Source organism: Anolis sagrei, chromosome 1, assembly GCF_037176765.1.
Source record: "Anolis sagrei isolate rAnoSag1 chromosome 1, rAnoSag1.mat, whole genome shotgun sequence".
In the NCBI taxonomy this organism is placed as follows: domain Eukaryota; kingdom Metazoa; phylum Chordata; class Lepidosauria; order Squamata; family Dactyloidae; genus Anolis; species Anolis sagrei.
Window position 1 is genome coordinate 269,306,631 of NC_090021.1, and position 19,192 is coordinate 269,325,822.

The 19,192-nt window shown below is 39.2% G+C and overlaps 1 long non-coding RNA gene across 1 annotated transcript; it reads right to left on the reverse strand.

The window, feature by feature from the left end:
• Positions 1-5,882: 5,882 nt before the first annotated feature.
• LOC132768666 (uncharacterized) lies at positions 5,883-18,277 on the reverse strand. The gene is made up of 4 exons (XR_009630737.2): positions 17,850-18,277; positions 17,212-17,339; positions 6,993-7,226; positions 5,883-6,400 (listed from the first exon to the last, which is right to left on the reverse strand). It is a non-coding gene; the product is annotated as an uncharacterized lncRNA (long non-coding RNA).
• Positions 18,278-19,192: the final 915 nt, after the last annotated feature.

The following is a 19,192-nucleotide window of genomic DNA, read 5'->3' on the forward strand; positions in this document are numbered from 1 at the left end:
AATCATAGTCCAGGTCATTCCAATAGTTGTTGCACATAATTTCAATTAATCTATTGCACTATGGTTCTTCTCTGAATGGTTGATCCCAGAGCCACATTTTTACTCTCTTTCTGAAGGTCAGGAGAGAGGAGGCTGATCTAACATTGCCGGGGAGAGAGTTCCACAGCTGAAGGGCCACCACTGAGAAGGCCCTGTCTCTCGTTCCCACCAGTGGTGCTTGTGAAGCAGGTGGGACTGAGAGCAGGGCCTCCCCGGATGATCTTAAACTCCAAGATCTACCTTGGCCAGGCAGCTGTAACCATTGGTGTGTAATTTGTTTTCCATGTATGGAAAACCTTTTTCATGGTTGCAGTCACAGCTCATTTCAAAATAGCTTTGTGTACTGTGAGCTAAATAGACTGGCATGACAAGCCCCATACTTATGAACTTTTGTGGCATCAGTAGTTTCTTACATATCCTGTAGTACTATTGTACACTGATGAGTTATAAGTGAGGAAAATTCTTCTCAAACTCTGGATTGGACTGGGGAAATAACTCTTAACCAGTCAAACTTTTTTCATAGAATGGGTGTAAACTAAACAAATTTGTCAGAAGAAGATTCTTTCAATAAGTTCATACAGTTCAGCTTGATTAAAAACATGAACATTGCAGACAGCAATCTCATAACATGATCTAATCACATTTGGTATTTCAAGGATAGGAGGTAAGACAGGGAGAGAGTAAGAAAAACTGGCAACAAAATACTGGTTTTGAATTTGGCAGTCCTGCAAATGTTGTAACTATCTCCATGGAAATCTCATCAGGGGTTTTGCAAAGAAGCCTTCAAAATTCCCTCACCCTGACCAAATATTTTGGTAGATAATATTGCTTTACTGAAAATGCTGGCTAGATCTAGACAGTATGTATTATTAATGGCCTGTAATATCCCCTGCCACTCCAATGCTATACTTTTTCCAAAAGAGCTCCAGCCTGCAATGTAGCAAGCATTGCTAAAGTACAATTTACATCCATTCCAACCGTCATCATAGGGCTCCTGTGACAGATACATGTGTGCATGCAAGCTGCTAAGGCCCCATTTTCACTGCCATATAAAATCCAGATGATCTGTTTTGAACTGGATTATATGGCAGTGTAGATTCATATAATCCAGTTCAAAGCAGATAATGTTAATTATGTATCTACTTCAATAATCTGGATTATATAGCAGTGTAGATCCAGACTCCGTAACACTAAGCCTAGTTCCTTTGGATGGTTCTCCTGCTCAGGTTCCACTGCAATTAATGGGCTCTTTTCAAATAGTACAAAAGAACACTCAATGGCCTCTGCCCTTGATGGTCTATTTATCTTCTTCCCTCAGTGCAAGTGCTACCATTTAGCAAAATTACATACTCAGCTCAGCCTAGAGGACAGTTTCCTGCCTGTTACCCTCCATGCCATACATCACTGTCTCTGCCTTCAAAACTAATTTCTGTTGTTGTCTCGGGAAGACATTTCTCCATTTCCAGTGTTGAAATAGGATTTAGCTTCCAGTCCAGCCATATTCTGTGTACTATATTGGCATTCTGGTCTTCAATTATACCATATTAAAAAAAACTTATCTTTATGGCTGCTTAAAGCAGGGATCTTGTTTAGTGTCATAGAAAGGGCACCTCTCTAGGACCATCACTCCATCCAACATGTTCATGCAGCCTCTTCAGTGTCACTTCTGTGTCTCAGTTCCATAAACTGCAATCCAAATTCGATATTACATGCAGAAAAATAACCATGATGCATTCAAGCACCATACATTGTTTTCTATGAGTGTTCTCACATAGAAGAGTTTTCCTGATGAGACGGTTCTTCTAATAAGTCTCTTTAGGGAATGATTTCAGTACATAGTCATTAGTAATTTAGCAGGCCTCTTCATCCTTATTAGATGCATTTGGTATTATGGTGTGCCTAGGAAGAAACCCTTGACTGTTGGAATTCACAGAATGTAGTCAACCATGTGTGCCAAGCTTTGTTTCAGATGCCATCTCAGACACAAAATGAATGAATGGCTTTGGCTATATCAATATATCTCATCCTCATAGTGTTGAACAGTGTGTTGGTTTGTGTCTCATGTCACCTGTCAGCTTATTTCAATCCTGAATTTCAAAGGGGTTTCTTTGGCAAGGAGTGGTTTTGCCATTTCCTTCCTCTGAAATATAGCATATAGTACCTGGTATTCATTGGCTGTCCCACATAAGTACTACCAAGGGCTGCCTCTGCTTAGCTTGCAAGATCAGATGGGATCTGGTACCTTTAGAGAGTAGTTTAGTGCCACTATGTACCAGAGTGCAATAATAACTTGTGAGTAGTTGCATACACATGAAAAATGTATATTATCATTGTTTCTATTCTGATCCTAGTTTTATTGTTTTATTTGCTGTTTTACAGAAGGAGGGATTGAGAAAGCATTAGTTTGTTCCCTAAAATAAGTAAAGCAGAATGCATTTTGAATGAATGGATAGATTAAGTCTGTATGACTTCATGTTTTAATATTAATGATAAGAACTGTATTATCATTTATCTAGAGAACAGGCTCTTTCCAATGCATAACTTATCCTAAACAGTTTTGTTTTGAAACATACTTCCCCTGTTTACCCTTGGCAAACATTTCTTCCTTTTCAGTGTTGTCTCCCAAAGTCAGATTATTGAGACTAAATGCTCTTTTCTGTTCTATAAAGCACATTGTATACTTGGTTGACTTTTCACCACCACCATCATCATGCTCTTCAAGCTCCCCTGAGTGATAAAGTTCTCTTTGTTGGGCTCCAACCAAGAGACAGCTTTACCTTTTAATATAATGTAGCCAAAAACTCTTAGCTGAAGACAAATACTACAACAAACTCAAGCAGATAGACTAGCATGAGGAAGGCATGGTGATTAGAAAGCTTCCATCAGTCATGAAAGAAAAAAGACCGTAATCCAGCAATGAATTTAGAAAAGCATGACTGACTGACACCAGATCAGAACTGAAGGAAAAGGGTCACAGCTTTCTCATCAAATGAAGTCAGCACAGCTGGTCATTGCCATGGCCTTAGCTTTTTTGGCAGGACTCGAGTTCCCATAGATCTGTGCAAAGAAATAATGGAGGCTCGGAATTGGTTCATTTGTGGTAATGATTCACCCTGCCTCAAAACACTGTCATCTTGACAAGAGTAAACATGAAGCAAGTTTTCCCAGAATGAAATCTAAACACTGTCGAAGTCATTGGTCAGGGATGTCTCACAGTGACACTGAAATGAACCTATTTCTGCTGCTTTTAGGATTTCATCAGCTCCTTGAAGGAAAGGCAAATCTTTAACTGATGCATCTCTAATCAGTGAATTCCAACTAGTGTTGCTCATCCTTCAGGAGGAAGTTGATCTAACAAAGGGTTCAAAGCTTACTTTCAAATGATATGAACCAAGCACACACACAAGCTGCCCAGTCATAGATAAAAAACAGAAAACCAAGTCCATTACAAATTTCAGCTCTTCTTGATCTACTATTCTCCATGTAGTTTTAGTAGCAGAAAAGGAAACCAATGATGGATAGAGAAAGCCAACAGCCCTCATCTTTATGACCCTGTTGGTGTTATCTACCTATCATATTTGCATTGAGAAGAAACATATCTAGAGGTGAACCTGGTTTATAAAACTTCTCTTTTCTCTTTACACTACTTTAAAGGTTATACCACTTCTATTGTAATGGCTCCATCCTCAAAGATTTTGAGCTTACTAGTTTTGGTGAGGTACTTAGAATTCTGTACTAACCAGCCCTAGTGCTACAGATCAGGAGAATGGACTAGAACTCTCTATCAGAGATGTCTATGTGCCTCATTGCACTACAAATTCCAGAATACCATAGGATGGGAAATGACATTTAGGATGGAATGAGTTAGTTGAATAAGAACTACTTTTGTACTTGCATTCAGTTGGAAGTAAGCTAAGGAAAAGGGGAGAAAGTGGACGGAGAAGAGAAAACTGGCACATTTTAAAACCAGATGAAAAGTGGAACAACAGGGGATTAGCGAGAGCTGTCCCTGCCAGTCAAGGCAGTTGAAGGGTATGATATCTGTTGCTGAAGGGGAAAGGTGTGTTGTCTTCATATATTTTTGTTGCCTTCCTATAGGCTACTGGTTGTTACAATGTGAGCAGAACATTGAAAGGCTTCATTTCAAATCCAAAAACACATGTATGTTTTGCCCCTGTATGACTTTCCTCTAACTAGCTTCCATTTTGCTATAAGAAGAGAACTCATTCAGTTCATGCAGCATTAAACATCCAGGTGCCTGATAAAACTTGGGCAGAAGCATGCATGTTTAGAGCTGACATAAACAATCAGCTATGTAAGAAACTGCAGTAGTAAACACAACCATGTGTTGGCCTTTTGTCCTTCCAAGCCATTTGTTTATTGAGGATTTATCTACACAGCAGAATTAATGTAGATCTCACAACCTCTGAGGATGCTTGCCATAGATGCAGGTGAAACGTCAGGAGAGAATGCTTCTAGAACATGGCCATATAGCCCAAAAAACCTACAACAACCCAGTGATTCCAGCCATAAAAGCCTTCGACAATACACAGAATTAATGTAGTTTGACACCACTTTAACTGCCATGACTCAATGCCATAGAATCGCTGGACTTGTAGTTCTACAAGATCTTTAGCATTCTCTGCCAAACAGTAGTGGTGAATCACCAAACTACAAATCCCAAGATTTCATAGTTTTGAGTCATGACAGTTAAAGTGGTATTAAACTGCATTAATTCTACTATGTGGATACACCCTGAGAGAAGATGCAGCTTGGAAATTATTTTTTTTATTCCATTATCTACTTCTCATTTTAATTTTTGTTTGTATGCTTTATTTATACTGGCCTTTCTCCCCATGGGGACTCAAGGCAGCTAACAACCATACACTTTGATCCCCATTTAAAACAAAGTGAATACAAAAAAACAAAAAAAAACATTTATATAGTACTGTGTGGGTAAGGTTAAAATTACAATATAATAAATACAATTAAATACATTTTAAAATATAATTATTGGTTTGGTCAGTTGCAAATCAATCCTTGCTCGACTGATAGTCATGGTTTATTTGCCTTATTACAAAGCGGTTTTAATACATCAAAAACCACAAGCAAGTTTTCAAAGAAATTCAAGCTATAAATCACAACTTCCTCTGTGTGTTTCTGGAGAAATTACACTGAAATCTTACTCCACATTCAGCCATGATTGCAAGGACAATTTTCCAAATTGGAGACTTCATCCAGTTCCATCAACCTGGCTTTAATTATGATTATGTCTCACTGAAATTTGTAAAAGAAAATTAATTTATAGCTACCTTAAGTCTCATGGCTTTCTATAAGACTTGGGGATGTATCCCCATTACACAATCATAGTGTTTTGATATTGCTTTAACTCCCTAGGCTAAATCTTACGGTATCCTGAGATTTGGAGTTTTATTAGCTACGTTCAAGGCAAAACATTGTGCCTGGAGACATTCAGACAGGGTTTCCAGTTGGGGTGTGTGTGTGTGTGTGTGTTTTGTTTTGTTTTGTTACTGGAATGGTTTGCAGTCTTTGGAATACTGGGGGGGGGGGGATTTGGGTGAGTGGCTACAAAAAAGAGGTAGAGCCCTTATACAACCTATGGGCCATTGTTTGCACAGCCTATGGGGAAAGGAAGACCTGGCTGAAGAGCTGGCAGTTATGGAAGAAACCCTAGAATGTATACATCAAATTGTATGCTAACCTTCTGCTTCTGCAGACCACATAGCATACAATGTCTTTCTAACACATACTCAAATGTTACATCCTGCCCATGGTTTCCCAAAACTCTGTTTTTCCAAGTTTAAAAAAACACAAGGCATAAATTAAAATTTCACTAAATTTATTTATTTATTTGTTTGTTTATTTACTATATTTATATACCGTCCATCTCAGCCCGCAGGCAATTCAGTCTGAGAGGAAATCTAGACAAATATCAAACATTCCTTGGAAACAACAAAGAATTAAGAAACATCTAATTCTGGGTGAAACACTGAAAAAAAATGGTTCCAAAGAAAATGGGAAATGAGTCAAAGAAATGTCAAACAAATAACTATAATAGATTTAGTTGTAATATTTAACATGTGTGTCCTACACCTTATTTAGAAAGACAAAAGTCCTCCTGAAACAGCCAGTCAGCCAAGACATTCATTTTTTAATAATAATATGTCACCTCACCACAGGCAGTTTTGCCATCAAGCAGAATGGAGAACCTTTGTCTTCTTATCTGGATCAAAGTGTTGAAGTGGTCTCCTGGCAAGGATATTGATGCCTCTGTCAGGGGTCCTCAAACTTTTTAAACAAGGGACTGGTTCACTGTATCTCCTATTGTTGAGGGGCTGGACTATAGTTTGCAAGAAAAAAAGAAGAAGCAGAATTAATTCCTATGCACACGGCATACATCTTATTTGTAGTAGAAAAACACGAAATATTTATTATTTATTTATTAAGAGCATTTCTATCCCATCCTTCTCCCCTCTGAAGAGGGACTCAGAACGGCTACCAGCAGGCACCATTTGGTGCCAAACAATGCACAACACACAATACATTTAACCTACATTTTAAAAAAAAGTTAGAAATACATTAAAAACTATTAGCTATTTCATATCATCCTCCAAATCAATCCATAGTCATCAGTTCAACAGTTCATTAAAACCATCTTCAATCCATTGGCGTCAACTAAAAACAGTCAGGTTCAACCATCTATTCTACAAATGCTTGAGCCCATAACCAGAGTTTGAGCTTCTTCCAGAAGGTCATGAGGGAGAAGGAAGATTGAATCTCATTAGGAAGAGCGTTCCACAGCAGAGGGGCCACCACCAAGAAGGCCCTGTCTCTCATTCCCATCAAGTGTGATTGTGATGACAGCGGGACTGAGACCAAAAGAACCATATAATATTTAAAATGAAGAACGGTTTTAAGCAACATAAACTTACCAGTATTTCAATAGAAAGTGTGGGCCTGCTATTGGCTGATGAGAGAGTTGAGATAATTAGGATTGTTGTAGTGTGCCTTCAAGTTGGTTCAGACGTCGGATGACCCTAAGTCTAAAGTTTAGGATGGAGGCCGGGTAAATGACCTTGGAGGACTGCATCAGGACCATGGGCCTTAGTTTGGGGACCCTTGGCATATGATATCCACAGCTTCTAGCCAATCACAATGATATTTTTCTGTTCAAAACACAAAGTACAAACTGAATGGCTACTGAACGTTGACTTTCCCACAGAACACAAAAGTATTTAGTTTTGGCTGGATCATGATTATGACTTAATTAAATTCCATTTTTACTGTTTGCAAGCTGTCCAGTCATTAGGCTGCACTGTATATTGTGTGCACATGTGCCTTTAAAAAAAGGAAAAGGAAAGGGAAAAGAAAATTTGTTTAGAAGATTTATAGTGTGAGCACTAAAACCTGAGGCAAAGCCTGCCTATTTCAGTAGTCCATTATTTCTCTTAGCAATGGGCATTCCAGTGTATATAGCTCATATATGGTCTACTTTCTAATTCTTAGCAGTCACAAGAAAAATGTGAGGATAACGCCACAGTCAAAATATGATAGATTAAAGCATTTCTCCAACATACATCAAAACAGGACTTGTGGTGAGAGAAAGAACATACATTTGCCACTCAAAACAAAAAAAAAACAAAGAAGAAAGGAAGGAACAAAGCAAGAACATCACAAAACAGAATTTTGGGGTAGTGGGATCTGAAATCTAAAATATAATTAAGGCTTTTAAAGGGTATTTAATTTTTCAGAAGGCAGTCAATTGATTACACATTTCAAAAACGTGTGCAGTTCTGGAAGTGACTTGTAGACAGTGATGATAAGTGAGTTACAAGTCAGTGGGTGTGGATATGATTGAGCTGCTCTGGGTTTTAGTCTAAATTGTAAAGACAAAAACACATGTTTCAAATCCCCATCTTCTAGCACTTCTTTGAAGTTCAAGGTAAAACCTACATGGTAGAAATCCACTGCCATGAGAGCCTCTAGTCACCATTGCTTCAAGATGTCTCTGAAACTATCAATCAGATACAAATTTAGAAGGAATACAAAATATTACATCAAGCTTCAAAATCTGATTGCTGCCTTAGATCCTACATTTCTGGACCCTTCACTACGACACTAGGTTTTCCTAGGGCTAAGCAGATAGTGAAAAGAACAATGCAGCATAGAGATCAACAAAATGTGAGTCTTTGGTCACAATCTGATGGGTTCTGTTTTTGTTCCTGGCGTATTCCTGATATTGGAGGAAAATTTCAATGAAGCATAATGCCAAATTTGCAAATATCCCATGATCAAAAACAGTTTGAAAGTTTACAGACTTTGGGAGACTCAGGGTCCTTCTATGCTATACCAAAACCCGAGACTTACTACCACCTTTAAGGTACTCTTTCAGTCATCCTGGGGCATAGAAATAACATGCCAGGAGATGGGGCAGGCGAGGAGGAAAATTGCTCCTACAATCTGCTGATGCACTACAAAGGAAGGCTGTGTGGGTGGAGAGGGACCATTTCCTGGGACTGACAGGTCTGTGTGTGGACCTGCTGTCAGGTCCTGGGATTTTTTTGCCTCAGTTATAAAATGTGGAAAATAGAGGGAGAAACCGTGGAGGCCGTGACAGACTTTGTATTGCTAGGTGCAAAGATTACTGCAGATGCAGACTGTAGCCAGGAAATCAGAAGACGCTTACTTCTTGGGAGGAGAGCAATGTCCAATCTCGATAAAATAGTAAAGAGTAGAGACATCAGACTGGCAACAAAGATCCGCCTAGTCAAAGCCATGGTCTTCCCTGTAGTAACCTACGGATGTGAGAGCTGGACCTTAGGGAAGGCTGAGCGAAGGAAGATAGATGCTTTTGAACTGTGGTGCTGGAGGAAAGTTCTGAGAGTGCCTTGGACTGCGAGAAGATCCAACCAGTCCATCCTCCAGGAAATAAAGCCCGACTGCTCACTGGAGGGAAAGATACTAGAGACAAAGTTGAAGTACTTTGGTCACATCATGAGGAGACAGGAAAGCCTAGAGAAGACAATTATGCTGGGGAAAGTGGAAGGCAAAAGGAAGAGGGGCCGACCAAGGGCAAGATGGATGGATGGCATCCTTGAAGTGACTGGACTGACCTTGAGGGAGCTGGGGGTGGTGACGGCCGACAGGGAGCTCTGGCGTGGGCTGGTCCATGAGGTCACGAAGAGTCGGAGACGACTGAACGAATGAACAACAACAACAACATAAAATGTGGATTTTGGTGCTGATGATGTTGCAAGTAAGCATAGTTTTTGAGATTGTGCACTAGCAGTGCTGATTATTATAGAAGATGATTTTAAGTTTAGTACATTGATCATGTTCCATTTCTCAGCCAAACAATTCTCAGGCAGCCTCTGAATGGAAGAGTTTCATACAAACTAATGACCAGTCATTAGGCTGCACTGTATATTGTGTGCACATGTGCCTTTAAAAAAAGGAAAAGGAAAGGGAAAAGAAAATTTGTTTAGAAGATTTATAGTGTGAGCACTAAAACCTGAGGCAAAGCCTGCCTATTTCAGTAGTCCATTATTTCTCTTAGCAATGGGCATTCCAGTGTATATAGCTCATATATGGTCTACTTTCTAATTCTTAGCAGTCACAAGAAAAATGTGAGGATAACGCCACAGTCAAAATATGATAGATTAAAGCATTTCTCCAACATACATCAAAACAGGACTTGTGGTGAGAGAAAGAACATACATTTGCCACTCAAAACAAAAAAAAAAACAAAGAAGAAAGGAAGGAACAAAGCAAGAACATCACAAAACAGAATTTTGGGGTAGTGGGATCTGAAATCTAAAATATAATTAAGGCTTTTAAAGGGTATTTAATTTTTCAGAAGGCAGTCAATTGATTACACATTTCAAAAACGTGTGCAGTTCTGGAAGTGACTTGTAGACAGTGATGATAAGTGAGTTACAAGTCAGTGGGTGTGGATATGATTGAGCTGCTCTGGGTTTTAGTCTAAATTGTAAAGACAAAAACACATGTTTCAAATCCCCATCTTCTAGCACTTCTTTGAAGTTCAAGGTAAAACCTACATGGTAGAAATCCACTGCCATGAGAGCCTCTAGTCACCATTGCTTCAAGATGTCTCTGAAACTATCAATCAGATACAAATTTAGAAGGAATACAAAATATTACATCAAGCTTCAAAATCTGATTGCTGCCTTAGATCCTACATTTCTGGACCCTTCACTACGACACTAGGTTTTCCTAGGGCTAAGCAGATAGTGAAAAGAACAATGCAGCATAGAGATCAACAAAATGTGAGTCTTTGGTCACAATCTGATGGGTTCTGTTTTTGTTCCTGGCGTATTCCTGATATTGGAGGAAAATTTCAATGAAGCATAATGCCAAATTTGCAAATATCCCATGATCAAAAACAGTTTGAAAGTTTACAGACTTTGGGAGACTCAGGGTCCTTCTATGCTATACCAAAACCCGAGACTTACTACCACCTTTAAGGTACTCTTTCAGTCATCCTGGGGCATAGAAATAACATGCCAGGAGATGGGGCAGGCGAGGAGGAAAATTGCTCCTACAATCTGCTGATGCACTACAAAGGAAGGCTGTGTGGGTGGAGAGGGACCATTTCCTGGGACTGACAGGTCTGTGTGTGGACCTGCTGTCAGGTCCTGGGATTTTTTTGCCTCAGTTATAAAATGTGGAAAATAGAGGGAGAAACCGTGGAGGCCGTGACAGACTTTGTATTGCTAGGTGCAAAGATTACTGCAGATGCAGACTGTAGCCAGGAAATCAGAAGACGCTTACTTCTTGGGAGGAGAGCAATGTCCAATCTCGATAAAATAGTAAAGAGTAGAGACATCAGACTGGCAACAAAGATCCGCCTAGTCAAAGCCATGGTCTTCCCTGTAGTAACCTACGGATGTGAGAGCTGGACCTTAGGGAAGGCTGAGCGAAGGAAGATAGATGCTTTTGAACTGTGGTGCTGGAGGAAAGTTCTGAGAGTGCCTTGGACTGCGAGAAGATCCAACCAGTCCATCCTCCAGGAAATAAAGCCCGACTGCTCACTGGAGGGAAAGATACTAGAGACAAAGTTGAAGTACTTTGGTCACATCATGAGGAGACAGGAAAGCCTAGAGAAGACAATTATGCTGGGGAAAGTGGAAGGCAAAAGGAAGAGGGGCCGACCAAGGGCAAGATGGATGGATGGCATCCTTGAAGTGACTGGACTGACCTTGAGGGAGCTGGGGGTGGTGACGGCCGACAGGGAGCTCTGGCGTGGGCTGGTCCATGAGGTCACGAAGAGTCGGAGACGACTGAACGAATGAACAACAACAACATAAAATGTGGATTTTGGTGCTGATGATGTTGCAAGTAAGCATAGTTTTTGAGATTGTGCACTAGCAGTGCTGATTATTATAGAAGATGATTTTAAGTTTAGTACATTGATCATGTTCCATTTCTCAGCCAAACAATTCTCAGGCAGCCTCTGAATGGAAGAGTTTCATACAAACTGACTTGAGGTTTGTGAAAGAACAGTAGGATATTACCAGAGTAAATAAATTATATCACCTCTGGCTAAATCATGACGATGATCCGAATGGAAATCTTTGGAATTGCCTTTCCAGTTCTGTGGACTGAAAGTGGAAAACCTGACTAGTGACTACTGTAATGCTCCAGTTCAGCCTTTCCCTCTTTCTTTGTTCCACACCAATAACAGCCAACACTTCTGCCTGCTTTTGTCATGTTTATTCAATTGTCTTTAAAAAAAATAAAGCCTCTCTGTAAATGTTTATTATTTTGGTTGTCATAGTAATTAGTATTTCCAACCTAAAGTTTTCATTCCATCTCTCCACACAACCTCCGCTCCCTCTTTATGTTACTCTACCAATGCATGTTCCAGACTAGGGATTCTAACCATTTTCTGCCAAGAATAAAATTAGGTTAAAAGTATCAAATTCTGTAGAAGTCTGTGGCTGGGATATAGGTCATAGTGTCTAGGTCAGAACAGTGGTGCTAATTCAACAGAGTGAAAAAATGAACAAAGACTAGAATGAGCTTGGAAAGATCCAAAAACATCCCTGAGATTCTTGTGACAGTGATCTAAACAGGATGCTCTTGTCAAGTGAGATAATGAAAACAGGAACTGTCATGTCCCAAGCAAGTTGGGCAAGTCAAAACTTTTCCATGGCCAGAGATTTCTTTCTTGTTGGCTCATGACCCAGAAAAAAGTTATTGAATTATCAAAACTTGAGTCCAGATGTTGTCCTGTTAGAACTATTGATACAGTCAATGGCTCAGGCTTTATGGAATTATCTCCTGAGGATCCAAAAGTAGCTGTGTGCTGAAAGAGATTTTATTTGTGTCAGTGGTTGGAGCTGTAAAATAGTAATGTAACTATTTAAAAAATTATTTGCCTTTTAAAGATTTAATTGTCTTCTTCCACTAAAGTTGGTGACTTATAGACATGGCAGGATACAGAAGGGGCTGCTATTTTTCCAAAGCATTTTTTTTAAAAAATACAATAAAAATAAAAGTCTGCTCTAATACCCAGTTTACACATAGACAATCAAGTATTCAGTAATGGGATATACAGGGTGAGGCAGTATAACTTCCTTTTTTAAAATGCGCACCATTCAGTAGGTTGAAGATGTAGCGGAGCGCTAGTGGTCTCGTTCGAGAGGCGGGAGTATAAAGTTTTGTCCTGACACAGTTCAGTCACCATCATGTGTTGGAATAGTGAGGAGCATGCTTTTGCCATTGAGGCCTACTTTTTGAGCGAATTTGGAGTGGCCGGCCTGCTCTCCAGATTTGGCCCCTTGTGATTTTTTTCTATGGGTTTTTTTAAAATCCCATGTTTATGTGAACCGTTCAAGAACCCTACAAGATTTGAAGACCAATATCCAGGAATAAATTGCCAACATAAACGCCAGAAATCGGTTTACTCAGTGTATGGAGAATGGGGGACGTCACCTACCTAATTTGATCTTCAAAACTATGTAAAACAAAACTTATGTAAAACAAAACAAAAATTATAAAAAAAATTCTGATTCATACAATGGGTTTTATTAAGTTTTGAAAAAAGGAAGTTATGCTGTCTCACCCTGTAGTCTTTTCCATTGAAATATACAGCATTTGTTCAATCCCTGATTCTGAGCAATCCCTTTAAAAAGTATTGTGCTTTTAAGAAGTGGCATGACAATTCTTACTATGGCACTTAATTTGTCAGGACTCATTTATATATGTAGACCATCTGCTGAAAGTTCAGCTTATTAGAGAAATGGTTCCCAACCTTTTTTGACCAGGGATCACTTTGACCAGGGACCACTTTCCAGCATTAGTACCAAAAGGGTTACAAATTGGTTTTTGGTCAACTTTTGATCCGGTTTGGTTATTTGGTGTCTGATTCGGAAAACTGCATTGGATAGACCACATCAACTCTAGTTTCCGATACAGAAAATATGCCATCCAATAGTCACCATCTGCTCGCCCACAGAAAACCATATTTAATAATCTAGAGCTGATGTAGTAGTAGTAACCTTTTGTGGATAGTCAGCTTCTCCATTCCCAACATCCCCGTTGCCTCAGCACTATAAGAAGGTTTCGCGAGACCAGTTGCTCTATTTGCTGTGTGGTTTCAAGGCAACAGTGTAGTAATGGTGAGGCTGTAGACCATATTTTCGTTCTTGCGGACCACAGGTTGGGAACCATTGGACTAGAGGCTGATTTTAAAAGTTCTGCTAATCAGAATTAGGACCATCTCATCCTGGTTCTAGCTTCCAAAAGCAAATTAATGAGCTATAATGAAGTAGAGTAACACCCTCTTATCCACATTCAATATCCATGATTTTCCTTAGCCACATTTCAAAAATATTGTTGAGGTACAGCAGCCAAATATTGCTAGAATCTATTTCCAATCAAGCACTTAAATGAGGTGATTGAAATCCAATAGTTTAATCTGCAGAAAAACACTGTCGGCTGGGTATGTAATAGTCGAGCACCACACTAGACTGATCTGCATGATGGGTTTTATAGTTGACCAGAATCGAATTGAAATAAACATGCACACATATGCGAACCTTTTTTCCCACTTTCTGTCTGCACCTTTTTTTTCCTCCCAACTCTGTCCTTCAATTCCGCATCTCTCTATTCCTCTTCTTCCAAAACAATCCTGTTTTTCCAAAACAACCTTTCTGGTATTTCCCCTCTCCTGCGCTCCCCCTCTCATCTCTTCCAGATCATTTTGATCTCTTCTTTGCCCCTTTACACACATCTCTTCCCTGGTGCCTGGCAACACTTTTCTCTTCCCAAATTCCTTCACTCCTTTTAGCTCCCTCCTCTCCTCTCTTTAACCCACTCTCAAAATTTTCTTCTTCTAAAATTCACACTTTTAAAATCTCAGCCTTCTTCAATATTCTCCCCAGAAGTGTTTGTGGATCTCTAGGTCCTCCAGTTCTATGGTACACTTTCAGCCCAAGCACAGTCAAAATTCAACTTTGGCTATATTGCTATATTGATATTCATAGAGGATCTTGGAAATACCCCTCCCACAGAGAGAGGGAGGGAGAGAGAAAGATAGATGGCGATCTTATTAAACTTAAAAGCATCCTCTGTAATCAGCATTGCTACTGCATAATCTCAAAGACTGTGCTTACTTACAACTTACTGTCATACCTCCTCTGTACATATCATCATATGGAAAAGTAACCTGAACAAAACAGGCATAGCATACAAAAGCTAGGTTCATGAAGCAATTCTGCTCTTCCCTTTAATAAATACAGAATATGACTGAACTAGCTCTCCTCCATTAGTTTCTGTAATGCATAGTTTAGAACAGATCGCAAGAGCATTTTTTTCATTTTGGAAAACATCTCAGAAATTTCTCAGCCATCTCAAATGCATCCCAGATTCGTATCAAGTCACTACAAAGTCTGGGCAATTGTTTTGTTTCATTTTACTTTGTTTATCTCACCCCTAGTTCTGTTTGCAAACTCTTAGTTATGAACAGTTGCTATTTGTGTTGCATGTTTAGTCATGGGCTGTTGCTGCCAAACTGGATGACTGGAATTCTTATAAAAGCAGGAAAAAAGACTTTAATACACTTATGGGGAAGAATAAAAACACCCACAGTAAAATCATTGACACGTGCAGGATAGAATATGAGCACAGTGGAACCAAACACATAAAACACAGATCTCAATCTCTCCCTCCCTCCCCCATTCACCCCCACCCACTGGTTATACTTTCTCCTTTTCTATCTGTTGTATAGCCTTCCTCCAGGTACAGTATTAATGGGTTGTTTTGTTAAACTGGGGTGAACAACTGTGCAGGGGCAGACATCCATTTTCAAATCTGTAGGCTTCAACAGCATTTCTTAGCACACTGAAGTTTATGTCACATCACTTATTATCAGCATTTGACATTGTTTTCTAAATTAACTTTTGTGAATGGTTGTCTTCACTTCTGGATCATTTGGGAAGGGGAAAATCTCCAAAATGAGTCTGATTATTTTAAGGGAGGGAAGTGCTGAGTGCTTTGGGACATTGGCATAGATCTTTTGACAGCATAAAAGTTCAATTTCAGAGTTACATGTCTTTTAAAGTGAAAAGGTTAGGGATTTAAACAATCTGAAGAGGCATGTTAGAAAGAGAAAGGCATCAAATCAAGGAAGGTTTGCCAGAGTGAAAATGGCACAGGACTCCTATGATTGTGTAGAAGAGAGAATTTCACCAAATTTTGCTTGTTAGCTCATTTATCCAAAGTGCTGAAATTTCTCCTTCTGTTGTTCTTGTTCTGTACCTTCAAGTCGTTTCTGACTTTTGGCAACACTAGCACCTATTATGGGATTTTATTGACAAGATTTATTCAGAAGAAACTTGTCATTGCCTTCTTCTACACAGCTTTTAAAGATATGGGAATCATCTTCAGTTTGGCAATTCAAGTCCAGCTTTATAGCTGCATCATAAACCAATTTCCTCCATTAGCTATGTGACAGCTCTTCAAATATTTGGAAATGGCTATCATAGCATTTTAGTCATTTATCATCCAGGTTAAAATGGAAAAAGGTGAGAAGAGGTGGGGAAAATGGAGGATCAAGCAGCACTATTGAGATTATTTTAGCCGCAGTTTTATGGACATCATTGTATTTTTCTAGACACACTGATAGTTGATCATGATCAGTGATGGAATGATGGGATTATTTATCTGCTGATTTTATATCCCATTTTCTCTCAACATGGGATTCAAAGCCGTGTAGAAATTTTTAAATGTACAAAAGTTCATGCAAAATTACATTACATTTATATTTAAGAAGCATACGTTTAAAATAGCATGACAAGATGCTTAAAAACATAAGCAAATTAAAAATACTCCCTATTAAAAGCTTTATCTACATATACACTGCAAACTAAAAGCCTACTGACAGAGGGTCACCTAACTAGTTAGCACATCATAATCATGACTAACTCAATTGCTCCACCAGCTAAAAATAGCCATGCAGCATCACCACCAGAATTAAGAAAGAGCTTTTGATCAGTCAATCTTTACTATGTCTGGCCTTGGTGCCATTTCCTGTATTGAGTCAAACAAAGTCACAGGCTTCATTCTTGATGGTGCCCTTTGTGTGGTTCAGTGTGGCCCTTCCTTGCTCTATCTTGGTCCTGAAAAGTTTCTAGACACCCCTCAAAACATGCAATTTTTCAACTGAAGAATTCTTGCAAATATTTAACAACATTTTAATATACTATTTCAGAAGATTCCTCCCCAGAAGATGCAAAAGGCAACCAGGAGTGAATCAGTGTCACTTTAAGTGCAACTATAGCCAGGTCCAAAGATTGAAATGGCATTCAGTAGCCCTCCTAGCTCCAGAGTATGCTCATCCCTAATGTAGATGAATGGTAAGAAATGGTGGCATATTTAAATTTTTCACCACATGCTAAAGAGGTAATCCAAAGTGTCTTGGCTTGTCAGCAGTACAAACAGCTAATGTCAATATCTCTGTGCAACTATTTCCCCCCATATGCAACCAGTTAGAAACAGTCCATGTCTAGGAGAAAATGTGTGATTGTAATAGAACATCAGTGTCATTCAAAAATTCAAACAATAGAAATCTTGAATGATATCTTCTGATAGTAAAGTTGACTGATAATTTTTAAAAATTAGCAATACCTATTCTGTTCAGGACTGGTGTTCAACCCATTCCAGGGAAGTAGAGGAAGCAACAGCAAGGGCCAGGCAGTGCGAGTGAGGTCCACGCGGTGGATGGGAAAGTAGAGGAAAGAGCAGTTCACTGTCATCTTGGATGAGAAAAAGGAGAATTGTTGCCTACTCATTATCCCCCAAAACAATGTGTTAACAGACAGCACTGTTACAAGAAATGTCTCAAGTCTAAAAATATCATAGTACAACAACCAATCCAGCCTGCCATGTGTGAAGGTGAACATAACAGTCTTCAGCATTTGTGCTGTCAAATACTACAGCATGTAGACTTCAAAATGTCATGGCATGTGGCTCCAGTTAATAAAAAAACATGTAAAGAATATACGTGTATGCATTATACTAGTGTGCTATGTGAGCAAATTATGATCATAAAATAGGGCTAGAAAGAATTATCATATTTATTTGTTCTTAAATTGGAAAATGTGGTTTCTGACACTCAAGAAACCACATTGGGAAAGAAAATAGACTATTGAGAATCTTGGTATTTGAACATCTTCAAGTGTTGCAAAAGCCTTGTTCTACATACAAAAACACATGGCTGTAAAATTTTGCACAAACATATTTTCTAGACAGAAAATACTACTTACATGTACAGCATTTTTTTCTGCACAACTTCCCAATTTTTCTATGTGGAAAAAATCCTCCATGACATTTGGGAAATGTGGATTGAAGAACATTGCAGAGGGATTTTTTTCTTCTTCTTCTTCATTGAGGAATAATCTGCTATAAACATTTGTGAGTATGTGTGCAACACTCCAGAATAAAAAAATTGAGGATTTACAACTGTATCAAATATTACTCTGCTGTTCCACATCTTTTTTTTAAGTCCCCTTAGCGTAACTGATAGTAGGAAGATGAAATGGCTTCCAGTCCGAAAATATTTAAGTGCCCTCTCACATAGGACTTGACTATATTGAGCAAGAAAACCCATGCTCACTGTGAATGCACCACTATCTGCCTTTATGATGAACAGTGACATTCAGTGCGTATTCCAGTTTTGAAGGGATTACAGTAGTCTCACTTATCCAACATAAACAGGCTGGCAGAACATTGGATAAGTGAAAATGTTGGATAATAAGGAGGGATTAAGGAAAAGCCGATTAAATGTCAAATTACGTTATGATTTTACAAATTAAGCACCAAAACATCATGTTTTACAACAAATTGACAGGAAAGGGCAATTCAATGCATGTTAACGTTATGTAGTAATTACTGTATTTATGAATTTAGCACCAAAACATTGCAATGTATTGAAACAGCTGTGGATCCGGGCAGGAGGCAGATTGCATTGGATAATACAGAATGTTGGATGAGCGAAGGTTGGATAAGTGAGATTTCACTGTAATATGACTTTGCCCTGCTTTATACAAAATCAAAGGATACTCCAGAGTTTTGAACTAATCCATTGTCCAGATGGACTCCACCACCATCACATTTTCCCTCTGCTAGCCAGCACAGGAGAAAGGTATGGCTGGTCACAGAAGTTAGTGCGAGCACCTAACCATTGTGGTCATTTCTGTTGGCAACATTATAGGGTGCCCACATGAGCAGAATAAGGGGTAACTTACTTGCTGCTTGCATGGATGCCCTACTCTGCTACCAGCAGAGTTCCTTGGGCAGCAGGGAGCAGTGAATGGGACACAGAAGTCAAGGTATCAACCCAACAAGGCCAATGCAATCCTGCCCAATCTGGGCCCTGGCCTCAGATTTAGCAAATGCATCCAGGATCTGGTTCTATGCTGTGACAGGTTTACAATGGAGAAAATTGTTTGGTGTAGCTGTAGCCATTGTGAATTAGCTCCAAGTAAGTCATTCTGTGAACAGAAGGCATCAGGATTCAATAGAAGCTCTCCACTGGCTGAATTGGGGGGAGGAGGGGGGGTGGCTATCTTCCTTTATGCTGCTTCAGAGTGTACATCAACCCTCCATT